Source organism: Marmota marmota, unplaced genomic scaffold (assembly GCF_001458135.2).
Source record: "Marmota marmota marmota unplaced genomic scaffold, marMar, whole genome shotgun sequence".
NCBI classification, from domain to species: domain Eukaryota; kingdom Metazoa; phylum Chordata; class Mammalia; order Rodentia; family Sciuridae; genus Marmota; species Marmota marmota.
Genome location: NW_026000005.1, coordinates 39711719 through 39732517, shown reverse-complemented (window position 1 = coordinate 39732517; position 20799 = coordinate 39711719).

The following is a 20799-nucleotide window of genomic DNA, read 5'->3' as shown; positions in this document are numbered from 1 at the left end:
TCCACAGAACAGTGAAGCCACCACCACACAAGACCAAAGGAGAAACAGCACAAATTAGAGGGACTCCTTGGAGACCCCTTTATGCCAGAATGTTCAGGGTAATTTGAAGAGGATATGTATATGCACTTGCAACTCTTTTATTGGGTCTGGGTACTAACAGCTGAATTTTAAATTTTCAGCTAAAACTTCTATTCCCTCCCACACTCCTAGACACCTTTCCAACCTCTCTACACCTTCATATTGGTTATCTCTTCTTCTCAACATTGTTGTTACTCTCTAGTTCAAGTCACCATGACCCATGCCTGCCCTATTTCAGTACTTGACAACGATTCCCAGTGAAGACTTTTTTCTTTATATTGACTGATTTCTGTTTTAGGAAGGACATTTTAATAGTGCAAAGATTATTTTTTGAAATATACAAGGAGTTGCCCAACCTGGCAGATTAAAGTGGAGAGAGCCAAATTCTCTGCGTACTTTCTCCTATAACTTTTCATTCTCAGAATAGAATTGGGTTTTCCAGGAATATTCAATTGGATTAACTTGGATTCATGTCAGTTCAGTCGATTTCGTGGAAATGATCTTTTTCCATCATCTGGGGAAACATTTGGGGTTTTGTAAAATGGATAAAGTTTCAAAGTGAGAACCCATGTGTGAACAACTATTTGATGGAAGCCATAAATATTTTTTCCAACTTGTTTGTTAACTTATCCCTAAAGATAATTTGGCAAGGAAGAAACTGGGACCTGAGATTTGGTGTGATTTTTTTTTTTGCATAATGTTAATATTCTGGCTCTTAAAGCAATAGAAAAATGAGATGTGTTAACACAACTAAACAAACTAACAGTAACCAGAATCACGAGTTGTGAATTTAATTACAAAAAGTGAAATTCAAGAAATGAACGTCTGAGTTGTCTCAGAATATCTCCAGCAAGGGAGGACCACCCAGGTCAATGCTGTAACCAATGAGACATAGCAACACTCATCAAGAAATTACAGTTTAATCCCTACAATGTATGCTCCCATCTGAAAACTGAATGTGGGGTGAGATGAGCTATTCCCTTTGGCACTACCAGCTGTAATTTTCTATGATTTCACAACATCTTTGAGATAGAGTTGATTATCATCCAAACATCCCTTGAAGATTTAGCTGAAATGTTTATATGGGTTCCAAAAAATACAATCCAGAAGACCCATAGCAGGCCTACCTGCTCAGTTAGGGTTTTGCCATGACAATGATAGATAATTAATCCAAAGTCTTAAAATCTTTATGAAATATGCCACTAAATCACAAGCACTCAATAAGTACTAGACCATGGAAAAACTATAAATCTGAAGAAAAACAAGATATTTATCAAAAAAAAAAAAAAGAATCAGTTGGCTTGTAAAGTTATTTGTATGGCTTGCCCGCAAGAAGATGCTAGGAAAGATCTCATAAAAAGGGGGAGTGGGGGGACTTGAAAATAATCAGCTAATTGAAAATTTCCAAGTTCAGGCAAACTTTCTGGAGAAAATCACTTATGGAATATAATTTATGGGATTCTGGGAAAGGTCAGCAGTACCAAAACACTACCTACCCCAATCAACCTTCCACAAGCCTTGAATTCTGACCATTTCTCACTCTGAGTTCAATCCTGCTCCTTAAACTGGGTACATTGAAACAAAGACGTTATCACTATTACCATATTAGCAGAAATTTCACTTCTGCTCACATATTCAGAGCAACTACAAACAAACACAAATAGAGAATGATGGAAAGGAGGTAGAACTGATCTAAGTGTAGAATCTCCAAGGAGTGGGAAACATAAAGTGCCATAATATAGAGAGACCCTGAAATCCTAAAAGAAAAGAAGAAATGAAGCAGATTTAGGGGTAGAGAGAAAGAACTTAATATTGACACACAACTACTATCAATCATGCAGGACATGCTTCTAGATTTTTACATTTATTTTCTCATTTTATCTTCAGAATAACTTACTGGTTAGATATTATTAATCCTATTTTTAGCTGATGAAATCATAGACTCAAAGGGGATAATAAATTTGTTCAAGTTTTCAGAGCTGACAAATGGTAAAATCTAATATAAACCCATATCCCTGGAGCCTGGACACATTTCTGTCTGTGACAAAGCTTTCTTGAATGCCTTATTTGCTGAACTCTGTGCTCCCCCAGAATGTTCAGCACAACACTCTCCTACTTACTGTGCAGACTGAAGAAAAGAGAAATAGAAACCCCAAGAGCCAAATTTGCCTCTTTCATGATTTTTATTTAAACCAATGGTTTTCATATTTTGCTTCTATCCATGGAGCTTGGTCTTCAAAATAACATTAAGCACAAACCCACTCTCCCCACCATGGTAGCCCAATGTACATTTACTGAACCACATGGGTGCCATGTTATCATTTCAAAACCACCGTAGAAAATATGTAAGCCAACACTCCACAAGAAAGAATATACCAACAGCCAATACACCAATATACCAAAACAAAATATTGCCCCAAATCATTACCATTAAGGAAATCCACACTAAAACACCCTTACAATACCACTTTACTCCTACTCTAATAGTTGAAATTGAAACTACTAGGTTAACAAGAAAGCTGAGCAATGGAAACTCTTAAACATGGCTAGTGGGAATGCAAAATGACTGCAACCACCTGAAAACAGTTGGGCATTTTCTTGTGAGTTTAAAACATATTTCAACCTGACCTGGCGATCTCACTCCTGATTAATTACCAAAGAGAAATGAAAATACATGTCAACATGAAGACTTGTACATGAATGTTCTTAGTGGTTTGAATCATAAGTGTCTAAAATTAGAAACATTCCAAGTGCCCATGAAGGAGTGAATGGTTAAACCAATTGTGGATTTCCATACAATGAAATGCCAGTCAACAATGGAAAGGAAAGAACACCTGATGTACCCAACAGCATGGATAGATCCCGAAAACACTGTGCTGAGTGATCCCAGTCGGATCACATGAGTGTCCAAACCCAATCTGAGGTGATTGAAGGCAGATCAATGGTTGTCTAGGGCTGGGGGTGCAGGCTGGGGATAACTGTGAGGGGATACAATGCTTAGGGGTGACGATGGATGGAATTTTTGTGGTGATGGTTATCTTGGTAACCAAAGCTCAAATAACAATGGCCATAAAATGTGTATTTTTACCTCAATAAGGTCAGTTTAAAAATGTGCCATGATTATCAAGGGATGGTTAAGGCAGGACTGAGTCCAGTTACACAAACACTCAGGAAACATTCTGGACTTTTTTTCTCATTCTACTTTTTATGACTTCTCTTCTCTAACTCAGCTCTGCTCTCCTCTAGAGCCCCATGAAGGATGGCAGCCCCATCTGTCCTGCAAACATTTAGCCGACTTCATTACAAAAATACCGCAGGACCAAAGCCAGAGCTAATGAGCATCTTAGACCACTTGGAAGAAGAAAGGATATTTTTGGCTCTGGATAATTGAACTTCACTTCAAATTAGAGTCTAAGCTATTATTTTCTCTGTACTGAATCCAAATCACTCAAATTCCTGAAATTCATCCACAGTTAGTGTCTACCTGATGCCAAATGTCCTGATGAAAAGTGAAATATTCAGCCAGTTCTGTGAATTCTTTGTCCTGAAATGTAAAAGCTCAGCTACTTGGCAGGGAGCAGAACAGCTGATCAGCCGACAGACACTCTCACTGTGGATTGAGAAGCCCTAGAATTATGGGGATAAGGTCGGCTGCAAAAAGCAAAATGTGAAGGCCTACTGCCCCTTACTACTGACCAAATGAAATCATTTGGCAGTAAAAGCATAGAAGTTTGGAGCCCAAAGGAATTCTGCCTAACTGCCTATGTTTACAGATGAATGAGTTGAGGCAACCCCTATTCTCCTTTAGAAACTTGAGCAAACACCTCTCCAAACTATTCTACTTTGGTTCCCATGAACTGATCGAAATGTTAACATGGAACCCATGCCCATGTAGTACAGTGAATGTGCCTTGGGGCTACCAAGGTGAGTAGACTAGGTTGTACTTGATGTTATTCTGAGGATCTACTCCAATACCTGATCACATGTTTATAGATCTGTCCCCTCTACTAATATTAGGAACTCCCTGAACACAAGACCAAGATTTCTGTACTCTTAAATTCTAGCACATGGAAGGTACTCCAAGAGTGATTATTGGTTGAGAATCTGAATAAATTTGTACACCAAATACATCCTTTTTACATAGTCCTGTTGAAATGGTATTGGTAACATTCCATAGATTTCAGACTTATTCACAATTAGTCCTAGGCACTAAAACTGAACATCTTAAGGTTTCTTAATTCTTGACAAAAAGAATTATTATGTCAATAGTAATACCAATACTGACCTTGGAATATAAAGGGAATATCGTAATATAGTGAAATTAAATATAATTATAAATGTTTGCTGTGTTAATATCAATTTAAACATAATCATAAAGCAGGAAGAATGTTTCTTAGCTGAGATGCTTGGAACCAGAAGTGTTTCAGATTTAATGTTTTTGAATTTTGGAATATTTTCATATACATCATGAAATATTTTGAGAATGGGATCCAAGTCCAAACCCCAAATTCATTTGTTTTATATATACTTGATACCTGTCACCTGAAGGTAATTTTATGTCACAGTTTTGATGTGCCTGCATTTTGACTTTGACCCATCACATGAGGGCAGGTATGGAATTTTCCACTTCTAGTGTCACGTGGACTTTGGAGCATTTCAGATTTCAAACTTTCAAATAAAGGATCCTGACTCCATAGTAGCAGGCATTTGAGTATTTACAATATATAAGGTACTATTCTAGGAATAATGTGTATACTAACTCTTAACATAATTGAAGGCATCTATTATGCTAATTGTTAAAACTACAACTATGGACTAGATTTTATATTTCAAAGCTTATCTTTACATCTCCTCCAGCTGTGCCTAAATGGAAAACAGAACAAATAATTTTTTTTAAATGGTAGTTGTCAAACTTTCCCTAGCAATCTTTGTTTTCAAATTTCTTGTCCATGGCCTTTCATGATGTTTCCATTTTTAAAAATTAGACTTACTTTAAAAACTTAAAATATTTCTAGATGTCAAATTTTTCTTTTATAATGACATTTTGATTAAAAGTTTAAGGAACTAAAAGCATGAGCGATACATTTCTTTGAAAGAAAATGTGTGTTTTAAATCTAGAAGAACTTTGTTCAGAGTGAACCAAGTGTTCCCAAAATTGGGCCAAAAATATTTTCCCTCCCTGTGTTGTCAGTCACCATGGAACTGGAAACAATTCAATAGATAAGGCAAGGTATGGACCTGACACAAAGAAATCCAATCAGGAGGAGGCTGAAAGTTTCCATAGAAATGAGAAGAAAAACAAAAGAATCCATTTTTCCATGAAAAGCTTAAACTCAAATGAATTTGTTTAATAATAAGTCCCTTGGAAAACAAAATAAAGGCAGTTTCTTGAATTTTTCAATTTAAAAAAAAATAACAGTTTCCAAGTATTTTGAAGGTGCCATCAAGTCATGGTTAGCCACCTAGGATTTCCAGCCCTACAAGAAGAATTATCTTGCTTTCCCTGAATCATTCAGAGCTCTAGAACAAAAAAGATTCAAGCAGCATAAAGATTGGAAAATGACTGTCTATTGAATAAATGAATTAAAATGATTTTGTTTCCTGTTTTGCAGTCACTCTTCGGCATCTACAGTAAGTACTGAGATGAGAATTCTCTGGGAAGCAGCAGCTGCCTTATTTCCCACCCTACCAGGGTCCCTGAGGCTCTGCTCAAACCACTCACAGTCACAGGTGACCATCTCAGAGCCTCCTCTTCTCTTCCCTCCATGGTGCACCTGCTCCCGACCCCTCAGGACCCTGGTGGCTGCTTGTGGTCATGGTCTTCCTTCCCACCACAGGAATTCCATCCCAGAGAACCACAGCTCAGGTCATGGCTAATTTTGTTCACAGTTTGCATTACAATAAAGCCCCCCCTTGCTCAGCTGACTGATGCTGAGAAGACAGTCAAGATCACTGAGTGGTGGTTAGAAAATGTGTCACAGCTTCCCTTCACAAATTTCCAAACTCAAAAAGAAATGTGAGTTTTAGATAAAACCTCATATGAATGCCCTCAAAACTAGATAGGAAAATAATTACAAAACTTTACTATCATTTTGTGGGAAACAAGAGAAAACTCTGTTATGTATAGTGGAAAAAATGATTTTGCACTGGGTAGATGCATAGTTAGGGCAAATCCTAGTGATGTGCCCCATTAGTGGTGTGACCTTGGACATTTCCTAGAGCCTCACTGTCTCCCATCTGAGGTGAACATCATAGAGCCACTGTAAGGACCTCATGAGATGACATATTGAAAGCACATAACAGGCATTCAGTATATGCTCATTGGCCACGTGTATAATTTAAGATGAAAAACGAGCCAGGCAAAGAGGTACATGCCTGAAATCCCAGAAGCTGGGAAGACTAAGGCAGGAGGACTGCAAGTTCAGAGTCAGCCTCAGCAATTTAACAAGGCCCTAAGCAACTCAGTGAGACCATGTCTAAATAATTAAAAAAAAAAAAAAAAAAAACAGGAAGGGGTGGGCTGGACATGGGGCTCAGTGGTAATGCACCCCTGGATTCAATCCCTGGTAGCTAAAAATAAAAATTTTTAAAAAGATGCAAAATGAGTGGCCATTGAAACTATAGACTCCAAATGTTTATGACATCTCTGATTGAGTCTGGGAAAATGTGCCTCAAAAAGTCATTTTGCTTTCTTCTGTATTGTGTTCTTGTCACAACTCTAGTCATTTTGCAGCTGATTTGTAGGACCTCAGGTGGCACAGACGGACGCAATAGGGATTGCTTTTAGGGAAGAAAACAGCCAAATACAGAGAAACAACTCATCTAATTTATAGCAATGTTCAAAATAGCCATACTGCATTTATGGGAATTCATATGTGATGTGAAAGGGAAAAAGAAACAGAGAAAGAGAGAGAGAGAATTCCCCTCTGCCTTTCCCCTTCCCTTACTCAAGTTTTCCACAAACTCTTCTACCCAGGGAAAGGGAGGCCACGATCAAAACACTCCAAAAAACCACAGAAGTTAATTCTTCATTTTCCAACTTAAAGTACTCAGGTCCTGGAATTTCGAGAGCAAGTAAAGGACTTTCAAGGATAAATTTGCCTTTTTTTTGCTCTGATTTCAGAATCTGATCCCAGAAGTAATTCAAAATGTGGATTCCAGTAGCAAATTGAAAGCATTTGAAATTCACATGGCAGTTCTGTTTTTTTTTTTCCCTATGCTTTTGTCTTGGTTTTAAAAGTATAACAATTTATCTGAAGAGCAATATTACATTCTATCTTTTTAATTGATCTACAGTAAGGTTTCTTGAGCCTTCTGCTTCTTGCCTGATTTTAAACTGTCAAAATGCTAATACTGAATTATTATTGCAGCAAAATTATGCCACTCATTCAATTATGAAATAATTATGAACAGCTTGATTTCATCTGCATAAGTTCTTGACACAGCATTGCTTCTCTGGAAAATAACATCTGCCTCTGGACAATCTGAAGTCAATCTTTGTTCCTATGTTGGGTAGGGTCTTACAATGTGTGTAGCTAATTTTTTATTAGTTATTTTTTAGATATATATATATATATAACAGTAGAGTGTATTTTGACATATTAGAAATATCATAGAGATTAACTTATTCTAATTTGGATCCCATCCTTATGATTGTGCATGGTGTGAAGTGTCACTGGTCTTGTATTCATATATGTACATAGGAAAATCATGTCAGATTCATTCCATTGTCTTTCCTTTTCCTGACCCCACTCCCTTCCCTACATTTCCCTTTGTCTAATCCAGTGAACTCTCAATATCAACCCCCCCCCACCCCGTTGTGTGTTAGCATCCATATATCAGAGAGAACATTCAACCTTTGGTTTGGGGGGATTTGCTTATTTCACTTAACATGATAGTCTCCATCCACCCATTTACTTCCAAACATCATAAAGTTTTTCTTCTCTATGACTGAGTGATATTCCATTGTGTATATATAGCACATTTTCTTTATTCATTCATCTCTTGAAGGGCATCTAGGTTGGATCCATAGCTTAGCAATTGTGAATTGATGTGGTTGTGTCACTATAGTATATTGGTTTTAACTTCCACCTAGGAGTGGTATAACTGGTTCAAATTGTGATTCCATTCCATTTTTTTGAGGAATCTCCATACTACTTACCAGAATGGTTGCACCAATTTGCAGTCCCGCCAGCAATGCATGAGTGAACCTTTTTCCTCTCTCATCCTCTCCAATATTTGTTGTTGCTTATATTCTTGATAAGTGTCATTCTGTCTGGAGTGAGCTGAAATCTCAGTGAATTTTTAATGTGCCTTTCTCTAATTGCTAGACATGTTGAACATGTTTTCTTATATTTGTCAACCATTCCTATTTCTTCTGTGAAGTGACTGTTCAGTTTCTTTGCCCATTTATTGATTGGGTTATTTGGTTTTCTTGATGTTAAGTTTTCTGAGTTCTTTGTATACTCTGGAGATTAATGCTCTATCGGAGATGCAGGTAGCAAAAATTTTCTCCCATTCTGTAGGCTCTCTCTTCACACTCTTAATTGTTTCCTTTTGCTTTGAAGAAACATTTTAGTTTGATACCATCCCACTTATTGATTCTTGATTTTACTTCTTGTGCTTTAGTAGTCTTATTGAGGAATTTGGTTCCTAATCCAACATGATAGAGATTTAAGCCTAATTTTTCTTCTAGTGGGCACAGGATCTTTGGTCGAATACCAAGGTCCTTGATCTAGTTTGAGTTGAATTTTGTGTAGGGTGAGAGATCGGGGTTTAGTTTCATTTTGCTCCATATGGATTTCCAGTTTTCCCATCACCACTGGTTAAAGATGCTATCTTTTCTATAATATATGTTTATGGCATCATTTTCTAGTATGAGATAACTGTTTTTGTATGAGTTTGTCTCTGTATCTTCTATTCTGTTCCATTGGTTTTCAAGTCTGTTTTGGTGCCAATACCATGTTATTTTTATTACTATAGCTCTGTAGGTCTGGAATTGTGATGTCTTCTCCTTCACTTTTCTCACTAAGAATAGTTTTGGCTATTCTGGGCCACTTATTTTTCCAAATGAATTTCATGACTGCTTCTTGTATTTCTAAGAAGAATGTCATTGGAATTTTAATAAAATTGCATTAAATATATATAGCTCTTTTGGTAGCATGGCCATTTTGACAATATTAATTCTGCCTTTCCAAGAACACGGGAGCTCTTTCCATCTTTTAAGGTGTTCTTTTATTTCTTTCTTTAGTGTTCTGTAGTTTTCATTGTAGAGGTCTTTCACCTCTTCTGATAGACTGACCTCCAAAGTGGTTTTATTGTTTGTTTGTTGTTGTTATTGTTGTTTGTTTTTGAGGCTATTGTGAATGGGATGCTCTTCCTAATTTCTCTTCCAGCTGACTCATCCTTGTTGTTAATTTTATAACCAGCTACTTTGTTGGATTCATTTATGAGTTCTAGACGTTTTTTGGGTCATCTAACTATAGAATAATGTCATAGGCAAATAGGGATAGTTTGAGCTCTTCTTTACCTATTCATAGCCCCTTAATTTCTTTATTTTGCCTAATTGCTCTGGGTAGCGTTTCAATGACTACTCTGAATAGAAATGGTAAAAGAGGGAATCCCTATGTTGTTCTAGTTTTTAGAGGGAATGCATTCAGTTTTTCTCCATTTAGAATGATGTTAGCCTTGGGTGTAACATATATAGTTTTTACAATGTTGAGATATGTTCCTACTAACCCTAGTTTTTCTAGTGTTTTGAACATGAATAATGCTGTATTTTGTTAAATGCTTTTTCTGGATCTATTGAGATAATCCTGTGATTCTTTCCTTAAGTCTATTGATGTGGTGAATTATATTTACTGATTTCCATATGTTAAACCAATCTTGCGTCCCTGGGATGAACCCCACTTGATCAATGTGTACTATCTATCTTTTTAATATGTTTATGTATGCAATTTGCCAATATTTTATTAAAATGTATGCATCTATGTTCGTTAAGGATATAGGTCTGAAGTTTTCTTTCCTTGATATGTTTGTCTGGTTTTGGTATCAGGGTGATATTATCTTCATAGAATAAGTTTGGAAGAAAATCCTCCTTTTCTATTTCATGAAATAATCTGAAGAGGATTGGAGTTAGTTCTTCTTTGAAGGTCTGATGATAGAACTTGGCTGCTAATCTGTCTGATCCTGGGCTTTTCTTTGTTGGTAGGCTTTTGATGGTGTCTTCAATTTCATTACTTGAAATTAATCTGTAAATTTTCTATGTCCTCCTGGTTCAATATGAGTAGGTCCAATGTCTCTAGGAATTTGTTGATGTCTTCAATATTTTCTATTTTATTGGAGTATAAATTTTCAAAATACTTGCTCATTTCCTCTGTATATTTCCTTTTTCATCATGAATTTTAATAATTTGGCTTTTTTCCCCTCTTTCTCTTGGTTAGTTTAGCTAAGGATTTATCAATTTTATTTATTTATTCAAAGAACCAACTTTTTGTTTTATTGATTTTTTAAATTCTTTTTCTGTTTGTTTGTTTCAATTTCATTGATTCTGGCTCTGATTTTAAATTATTTTCTGTCTTCTACTGCTTTTGGTGTTGATTAGGGCCTTGAAATGGAATATTAGGTTATTTATTTGGTGACTTTCTTTTTTTTTAATAAATGAGCTCAATGCAATGAACTTTCCTCATAGAACCACCTTCAGAGTGTCCCAGAGATTTTGATATGTTGTGTCACTACCCTTATTTACCTCTAAGTATATTTTTATTTCACCCCTGAGATCCTTTGTTCATTCAAAAACATATTATTTAGTCTCCAGATGTTAGGGTGGCTTCTATATTTTTATTTTATTGTTTATTTCTAATTTAATTCCATTGTGATCTTATAGAATGCAAGGTATTATCTATATTTTCTTCTATTTGCTAAGAGGTGCTTTGTGGCCAACGATATGGTCTATTTTAGAAAATGATCCATGTGCTGCTGAAAAGCAAGTGCATTGTTTTGTCAGCTCTGTAACTACTGTGATTGAAAGACCCAACCAGAACACTTTAAGAGGTGGACAATTTATTTGGGGTCTCACAGTTTCAGAGGTCTCAATCCATAGACAGCCAGCTCCATTCCTCAGAGATTGAGGTGAGGCAAAACATCCTGGCAGAAGAGTGTGGTAAAGAGAAGTAGCTCACATGGTCAGGCAGCAGAGAGACAGAGACTTCACTCACCAGATACAAAATATATACCCCAAAGGAACTCTCCCATGGACAGACCTCCTCCAGCCACACCCTACCTATCCTCAGTTAACACTTAGTTAATTCCACCAGGGGATTAATTCACTGATTTGGTTAAGGCTCTCATAACCTAATCATTTGTCCTCTAAACCCTCTTGCATTGTCTTATACATGACCTTTTGGGAGACATCTTACATCCAAACCATAACATGGATTCAGTCGTTCATGGAAGAAATATTCTATATATGTCTGTTAAGTCTAAATTATTAATTATATTTTTAGTCCTATAGCTTCTTTATTTAGTTTTTTGTTTGGAAGATCTATCCTGTGATGAGAGATTTGTGTTAAAGTCAGCCAGTATTATTGTTGTGATCTATTTGATTTTTGATCTTGATGAGGATTTGTTTGATGTAATAGATGTTGCATTGTTTGGGCACAAATATTTATGATTGTTATTTCTTGTTGTTGCATAGTTCCCTTAAGCAATGTGAAATAAAATTCTTTTTTCCTTCTGATTAAACTTAGCTTGAAGTACACTTTACCTGATATGAGGATAGAAACCCCTGCCTGTTTATGATATTCATGTAAATAATGCTTTTTCCCACCCTTTCACCTTCAGTCTGTGGATGTCTTTTCCTATGATATGAGTCTCTTGAAGATGGCATATTGTTGGGCCTTGTTTTTTTAATCCAATCTGCCAACTTATGTTTTTTGATTGATGAGTTTAGACCTTTTATATTCAATGTTATTATTGAGAAATGATTTTTATTTCCCGTCACTTTTATTTATTTCCGGTTTTTAATTTGTTTTAGTTTCTCTCTTGATTGACTATTCCTTTAGTGTAGTTTCTCCCTTTGCTGGTTTTCAATTCTATTCTTCATTTCTTCTTCATTAAATATTTCATTGAGCATGCTTTGTAGTACCAGCTTTCTAAGTGTGAATTCTTTTAACTTTTGTTTATCATGGAAGGTTTTTATTTCATCTTCAAATCTGAAGCTAACTTTTGCTGTACATAGTGTTCTTGGTTGGCATCCTTTTTTTTTCAGAGCTTGATATATATTATTTCAAGATCTCTGAGCTTTTAGGGTATGAGTGGAGAAATTAGCTGAAATCCAAATGGGTTTACCTTTAAATGTGACCTGCCATTTTTCTCCAGTAGCCTTTAAAATTCTATCCTTATCCTGTATGTTAGGCATTTTCATAATAATATGCTGAGATGTGGGTTTGTTGTAATTTTGTGTATTTGGAGTCCTGTATGCCTCCTATATTTGATTTTTCATTTCATTCTTAAGGTTTTGGAAATTTTCTGGTATTATTTCATTGAAAAGATTATGAATTTCTTTAGTTTATATTACAGAGCCTTTGTCTATCCCAATAAACCTTAAATTTGGTCTTCTCATGTTATTTCATATTTCCTGAAAGTTATATGGTATCTTAATATCTTTTCTCCATGGTCAACTTTATTTTCAACATTTGTTGACCATGTCTTCATTGCCTGAAATTCTTATCTTCCAAGTGCTCTTATCTTCCAAGTGATCTAGTCTGCTGGTGATCCTTTCCATTGAATTTTTAATTTGGTTTATTGATTCCTTCTGATTGATTCTTTTTCAGAATCTCTATTTCCTTATTGAAGTGATCTTTCACTTCTTGTATTTTCTCTCTGATTTCACTCCTTACTTTGTCTTGGGTCAGTTTAACTATGAACTTTCTAAATTCTGTCTCTGAAATTTCTTCCATGGTGGTGCCAATGGTTCTGTGATTGGGGTGTTTTGGTTTATTGGGGATGATATGTTCCCATGTCTTTTCATGTTGTTTGTGTGTCTACCTATCTAACAATATAAATCTGAGGCAGTAAAATTTCTACCCCATGAACTTATAGTGTCCCTAAAGTTTCCAGTACCTCAGTTTATTGGGAGACAAATAATAACAACAACCAATGCCAACAATATACAGTATTAATTATCACAATAAAAAGAAATATGATCAGATTAGCTATTGCCAATGTAAAACCAATAAATTTGTGAAAGTGTTTGCAATTTTGAAAGGTGAACAGGGAGAGTACAGAAAAGATGTAGGATATGATGATTACAAGGGAGGACAAAAGCAAATAGAAGTAAAAAATTAAAGGAAGAGTAAAAGAGAACAATAGAATTTAGGTATTGGCAGAAGAGGGAAAGAGAATCAAGGGAAACAGACAAGTGTGTGTGTGTGGGGAGGAAGGGGGTTATACAAAACCAAACCAAAATATACTAATCAAACTTCATAGCCTCCAAAGACTGAGCCATGAAAAAATAATTACCTTCAAAAAATGCTAGAATATGTATGAGTGTCCATAAACCATTCAGCTCACAATTAAACAGGAAAAGAGAGAGAGGGAGGGAAGGAGAGAGGGAGATAGGAAGAAAGAAATTGTGTATGAAACATTAAGAAACTCTTTTTGTTGCAGTGGTCAAAAGTTGTCAATGAGACTATATCTTTGTTGCTTATTCCCAAATGTCTGTCTTTCCATTTCCTCTTGAGGTATGTAGTATGTAGAAGAGGAGTGGCCACAAACTGTCAAATCCTTCCTCTTTTTGTGTTGATTGTCAAGTTGCTGATTGGCATTCAAAATTTCTCAGTTTCCCTTCTCAGCGGGGTGAGGTAGAGTGAGTTGGTGAGTGTTTTCTGCTCTACCTCAGGGCGGAGAGGTCATTGTAGTGTACCATGAGAGGAGTTCCCACAGGCAGAGCTCCTGAAGGTCGGGTTAGGTCTAGGTAGGCCCCAGTGCTTGGTTGAATAGCAATTGGTCTGAAGATCTTAAATCAGCATACCTTAAGGCCCCAGCAGCTGCTAATCCACTCTGGGAGACTGCACCCCAGGAGTCCTCCCCTGGGTTCCACTTCTGCAGTGGAGAAGCCAATCTTCTACCTCTCAGTCACCTGTGGACCCTGCTTTTGCTTGTCTCCTGGGTTCAGGACCCAAGCTCAGTCATACCCACAACCACCTGTTTAAATTCCAGGCCAAGTGCAGCCCTCCCAGCCAGTCCTGAGAGCCACTGGACTCAAAGGGAAGGAGAACTGAGTGAGTTTCCACAACCCAATTCCCCTGTGCAAAATCCTATTCACATCTGAATTTCTCCTGGTCTCCTAGGCAAGCTCTATGATGTGTAGCAGTCATCTTCCAGGCCCATTTTCGGACCCAGTTCAGATTTGCCAGGACTCAGCTCTCACACCCACAGGTTGCTACAGTACAGCTGCAAGATGGCACCTTCCATGGATCTCCACAGGCATCTGGGAGAGACGTGTCATCTTTCCCACGTGAGGATATTGTGCAGCACAACTTCTGGATCACTCAGTCTGGCAGTATCTTTGATCACTGACCTCTTTGTACCAAGACATGCTACAGGCCTCCTCAAAACGCAGATTCCCTTTATTCCCCTATTCCTCCTCTTTGCCCAGAGAGGGTAGGCTCTGGCAGACACCAGCAGCAGCAGTGATGGCATGGAGAATTTCTTCTTTATTTTATTATGTCCATCTTTCTGAGTCCCTGAGCTGCTTTGAATGTTCAGTATTAATTCCCCAAACTCCTATTTTTTTTCCAGCCACCTCACTGAGAAGCTGCCTACCTGCTTTCTTGGTTCATGTCCTGGAGCAGCCTGGAAAGCAATCTCTTCTACTCTGCCATCTTTCTGTCTCCTTGGTGTGTGTGGCTTTGTGGAACTTGTATATGATGCTTCATATGCAAGGAGGATTTTAAACCAGTTTATTGTTTGTATTCTTGTTTATTTTTTAAATCAGTAAGTTGTATTTCACATTGGATTTTATTAATGTGGAGACCCATGAAAGGATCATGAATCATGCAGTATCAACTACTCTCTATCAGAAAAATCTTTATCCACCCACTTATTCAGAAATTTGAATTTTAAGGGTAGTTTGAATTACAATCAATATATGTAAAACATACCTTAATCCATTTCTCGACACCCAGAAATTAAGCATAATCAGACATAATGACATCTTGACTTCATTATGGCATTTTCTATATTAAAAAAAACACTATTATAGAAAATCACACTCCCAATCAATTTTAAATCACCAAGAAAAAAAATGAGCTCCTGAATAAAAATCAGAGAGTATGAGGTTGATTTTACCTCCCTGCTTTCTGGTGCAACCCTATAGCACCTCTGCTCTGGGCAACTTGTCCCAGCTGACTCTATATTCTCCCTGGGTATCTTTCATGGTGATCTGTTATAAATCCAGGGAAATATCAGCTCCAACAGCAACACATGCAGGAAGGAACTAAGCATCTGCATACTAACAAAAGAAGTGAAACTGGATTCACAACATCAACCAAGCAGCAATGATAGTCAAGTAAGAAAGAATGAGACCTCTGAGTAATTCTGACTCTGAATTAGCCACATTATACTTTACTTTTCACAGTCAACTTTCCAAAAAGAGTTAGGTCACAAAGACAATCAAAAACTATTCCTTGGCATGCAACCAACTTTTGTACTTGTGATGGCTAAGCATTTCACAAAGCCCTAAGGTACTAACCACCCTCATGCTATCAAAAGAGTTCTCTACCCACCCCCCATCGCTAAGGCTGGCCATGTCCTCTTTCTGCAAACTCTCTGCTTATTTGGCTCCTGGGCATTCTTCCATCCTGATTTTACTTATTGAACTACTCCTGCTGTTTCTCCTGTGACTAGCACACCATTGGGATATAAGTTGGGGACTGGTTTTAGGGGAAAAATGATGAGTTCAAGTTTAGATTTAGGAAATTTTAGGAGTTTATAGACGTAAATGGATCTAGTCAAAGGCGCTGGCATTCATGAGAAAAACGTAAGGTACAGCTGACTGATTGTGGCTTAGAGATTGAGCAACTTTGTGGTGGGCGGTTGGGTACATCAACTCCAGAGCCAGATTGCCAGGTTCAAATTTCAGTTCTGCTAACTAGACTCATGACCTTGTTGGTACTCTTAACCTTTCAAGATCTCTGTCTTTTTATCTTTAAAATGGACTTAAAATTCCTGTCTCTTGTGAGAATTAAATGTCATGACAAGTGCCTGCCACCTAGTAAGTATCAGACAGGTGTTTGTTATAATTATTTACCTAATAGTTGAAGATTTGAATTTGGATAAGATCATCTAAGGGGAAAATGTAAAACAGGACTAAAAGAACATGCTGATAGGATGAATCAGACATAACTTCCCTGTGTTCACATAGGAATACATGACTAGCGTAACTCCACATCATGTACAACCACAGAAGGGAAGTTGTACTCCATGTATGTATAGTATATCAAAATACATTCTACTGCCATGTATAACTAAAAAAAATTAAAATTAAAATTAAAAATTAAAAAAAATAACATGCTGAAAGAGAACCCTGACGATACCAGCTCAAATATTATATTTAAATAAATAATTACAAAATAATTCCACATGGTGCTATATGGTGCTAGCTCCTGACAGGTTTATAGTCCTATGGAAAAGACACCATAACTCTGCAGTCATGAGTCATGAGGACAGTGTAATAAGAGTATAAAAATGGAGATTTTTAATAAAAAACAGAATCTGCCCAAGCATCGCGTTCAGTTCTTTAGCAGAAGTTCTGGGTGGAAAAGGACAATAAAAATGAGAATCAGCTCATCAGGCATAGGCATGTAAAAATAATGGTCAGAGGTGTGCCCATGAGCTTCTGCATCGTCCACATCCTCAGTCACGAGCTGAACCTCCAGTGCCTGTCTTAGCTGAACCACATCCTTAGCTGAACCTCCAGTGTCTGTCTTCAAGGGTCTCCATTCAGGGATATCAGACCCGAGAGCATTTGCACGAGGGATACAAGAGCATATGACCTCCTGTAGTGCTGGAACTGAGCAGAATAGGAAAGGGGGAGAGGAAAAGGGAGAGGGAGAGGGGGAGGGGGAGAGAGGGAGAGGGGGAGATAGGGAGGGGGAGGGGAGAGGGAGACAGAGAGAGAGAAAGGAAGGAAGCTAAAAGCCAGTAAGCTTTGTGCAGACAATTATGTCAAATCCTGTTTGAATATTTCCCTCCTCCTATATAGCTTCTCTACCTTTATTCAAAATCCCAGTGTGTCTCACTGCATGATTTTGGGAAATGTGTTGACTTTTACCCACTCAGATCCATCCCACAACAAGGGCAGTAAGTGTCCAATTTGACCAGGGGAAANATATATATATATATATATATATATATATGGCATCACAGTGTCCACTAACTATTGAAAGACAAAAGCCATGTATGCTTACGTCCTAGAGCCAGAGAGCGCTCAGTTAGCCAGAGACAGAGTTAATTTTAATAGGATTCATCCATATGCAGTCTATGCCATGACTGGGGGTCTGGCAGGTGCTACATTTTTTTCACCAGCACCTGGAAAAGGCCTAGAATGGGGTAGAAGCTCAATAAGTGCCAAATAAGTATTGTGCCAAATAATAAGTGCCAAATAAGTATTGTGCCTTGTGATTATGATTATTTTTGTTATTTCAGGGTAATAGAACAAAATGAGAGAAGAGGGGAGGGAGGTGGAACAAAGAGAAAAAAAGCGATGGGGACCCATTAAGAACAGGAAAGGAGCACACTTCTTGATGAGAAGAATTCTTTGATCAGGTTTCTTTGCAGGAAAGTATATTTCCAAGGATGGAAGAATAAGAGCTTAGCCCTGTCTTGGAATGGGACAGTCCTATATTGACGCCTACAAGGAGAGTGCAGGAAGAAAGAACAGCAGCGTGCAGGATAAAAGGGGGACACTGCCCCTGCACCCCCTACTCTGCCAGCAGTGGGCTCACAGCTCATCACCTGAGCCAAGGACCAAACCCCAACTTCATGAAATGGCCCTAGAGATCCAGTAGCAGTGGGCCCCAGGTTCCTGCAATCAAATGGCCTTGGCTGGTTGTCTCCATGGTAACAGCTTGCATCCCAAACTGTTCCTTCCTGTGTGGGAGGAAACATTTCATAAATGGGAAAGGCAGAATTAGACAGTGCTTTCTCTCTTATGACCCTTCTCCTTTGGCAAATCGTGTCCTCTCTCTGAACAGTGCAGTCTCCTGAGGAAACTGTCACAGAAGAGGATGTCTCTGTGGCTTTGTTTGCAGATGCGTGCCCAGGAAGCATTTTTAGAAGCCTGGCGCTGCTTCTTCTTGACTTTCACAGGGCCCTCGGTGTTTCTCGTCTCACTATTCTTTTTCATGGACAGCTCCCCAAAGAGGGAGGCCAGTGTGTTATCCGTGTTGAAAGAGAGAGGTCAGAGTTGGGTAGCTTCCCCAGAGCTGCAAAGCACACAGGGGAAGAGTCAGCTTAGAAAACCAGACATAACAAGGCTGAGCCCACCTTCCTCCCCTTGCACATGGCCTGCCCTCCTTCAGTTCATCTCCAGCTTCACCACCATCCGGGACACCCGGCTGACCTGTCTCCCTCCAAGCCCACGAGATGCCCTTGATTTTCTCCAGCACAAAGCCCGGAGTTTAGGGTAAATGTATGCCCTTCTTAAACTTTGAATTTAAATTTGACATTTTTAAACTCAGTGTTCTGCCTGTGCCACACTGTCTAGGGTTAGAACAGCATTTTACAGGATGATAAATGACCTTTCCTTGGCTGAGCCCTGGAAGTGCACGTCTGACCACAAACCATCCAATCACAGCTCTGAATGCACCACGGGGTCCACTTTCCAACCAGGACTGTGAGCCAAGAGCGTTCATTCCCTGGCACAACTTCAGCCCTTCCCGATAGTTTTGATCCCATGATTCTGTCCACGAAAGAAATCCTTGTCTCTGCAGCAACCCTGCCTGAAACTGACGTACAAAGGTGTAATTAGAACAGCATGGAGCAAGCCGGACAGGCCAGTGACCTCCCCCCTGGACTTTTAAGTGCTTTTTAAAATATGTTTCTAATGTCTTAGGTGCACGGTCCGAATTCCCTTCACAGTTTTTCACATGCATGAGTAAATCCACACAGACTAAACCCCTTGGGTCTTAGGTTCTCCTTAGAAGTTCTTTTTTTTTTTTTTTAAGAAAACAAATATTCCATTAAAACGACATAGTGTACTCTGCATATTTTTAGGACAATTAGAATTTAGAATTCCCTCTTCTTCCGCCCATGGTCAGAAAAAGTTTTTCTTAACTATTTCCTGACCACGAATGACATTAAGCTGGGATGAACTGAAGGGTTTTGTTACCTTTTAAAATAATCTCATTTACATTGACAAAGTACCAACTGGAGGATTGAGAGCTTTGATGGGATTTGGGAAGGATCTAATTTCCCTTGTACCACTTCCAGGTGAGCCTTTCAGGTACACAATTATTGAGAGCCCAACAGAACCCTTTACTTGAAATTAAAAGTCAAGTTCACAGTGGATTAAGAAACATAAAAATAAGGGGACTTTCTACCACCTGCTTGATTCGAAAATGAACCACAGGTCTTGGTAAGTTTTATTTTGCATAGACTATGTAAATAAATCAATAAAGCAGAGGTGGCAGCAGGCTAGCCATGCTTCAGCCTGTGGGGAAGAGATACAGCAAGACCCAAGGAGAAATCTGTCTTAGCAGGGAGGAGACTGGAAGAGAGTCAACCCCAACTTGTGGACTTTGTACTCCATTGTGTTCCTAAGTTTGTATACACAGCAACACCCTGACCGTTCGCCTGTGCTTCTGAGGCCACACATGTCAATAACACTTGCCAAGCCAGCATGCAAATCAAATGTTTTCTTGCAACCAGATCTGAAGCAACGTCTTAACAGCACTTGCCAAGTCAGTACACATTCAAGTCCAAAGGCTTCACCACCTTCAGAGAAGTTGATGGAAGACCATGCTCAGCCTGTTTTCTTTTTATTGCAAAGCAAATCAAAGCTTATCAAAAGCTGAAAAGCCATGCCTCACTCACTCCATGGCTCAGGCAGAAACAAGATATGCCTTTAGAAGAGTCTGACTTGGAAGATGAGCAAAATTTGGAGATGTCTTGGAGCACATTTCTGTGATGTCTGAGAAACTACAAATTATATTGAAGAAGCAAAGAAAAAACACATGACTTCCCGGGGGGGGAAATGTGTTTGTTTATTTAAATTAAAAAAAACTGTGAAAATTACAAACCATTAAATACAAAAGACAATTCTATACAACTCAATAGAATAAACAGGAAGTATATACATCACTTTTTAACAGGCGCAGATAGACTTGCACCAAACTTCAGGATTAAGCAATGGAAAATGTGACAAGGCACATGTCCGTCGCAGTGAAGTTTCAGAATTCAAGTGATTCCAGGCAAGAGGCCAAACTCAACTTGGCTTCTTTCAACTTAAATGGCCCCCTTTGGAGTAAATCCACACTCTGAGTTTTAAAGTGAACAGAGAGCCTTTCTCCCACCAACAAATTTCCTCTAGTTCTGTATCAAGGCAGACTGATGAACCAGCTCCTATACTGTTAACCCTTCCATGGGAACAGCAGTTATCACTGTACCTCCAATCCAGGGAGAGTATATATATATATATATATATATATATATATATAT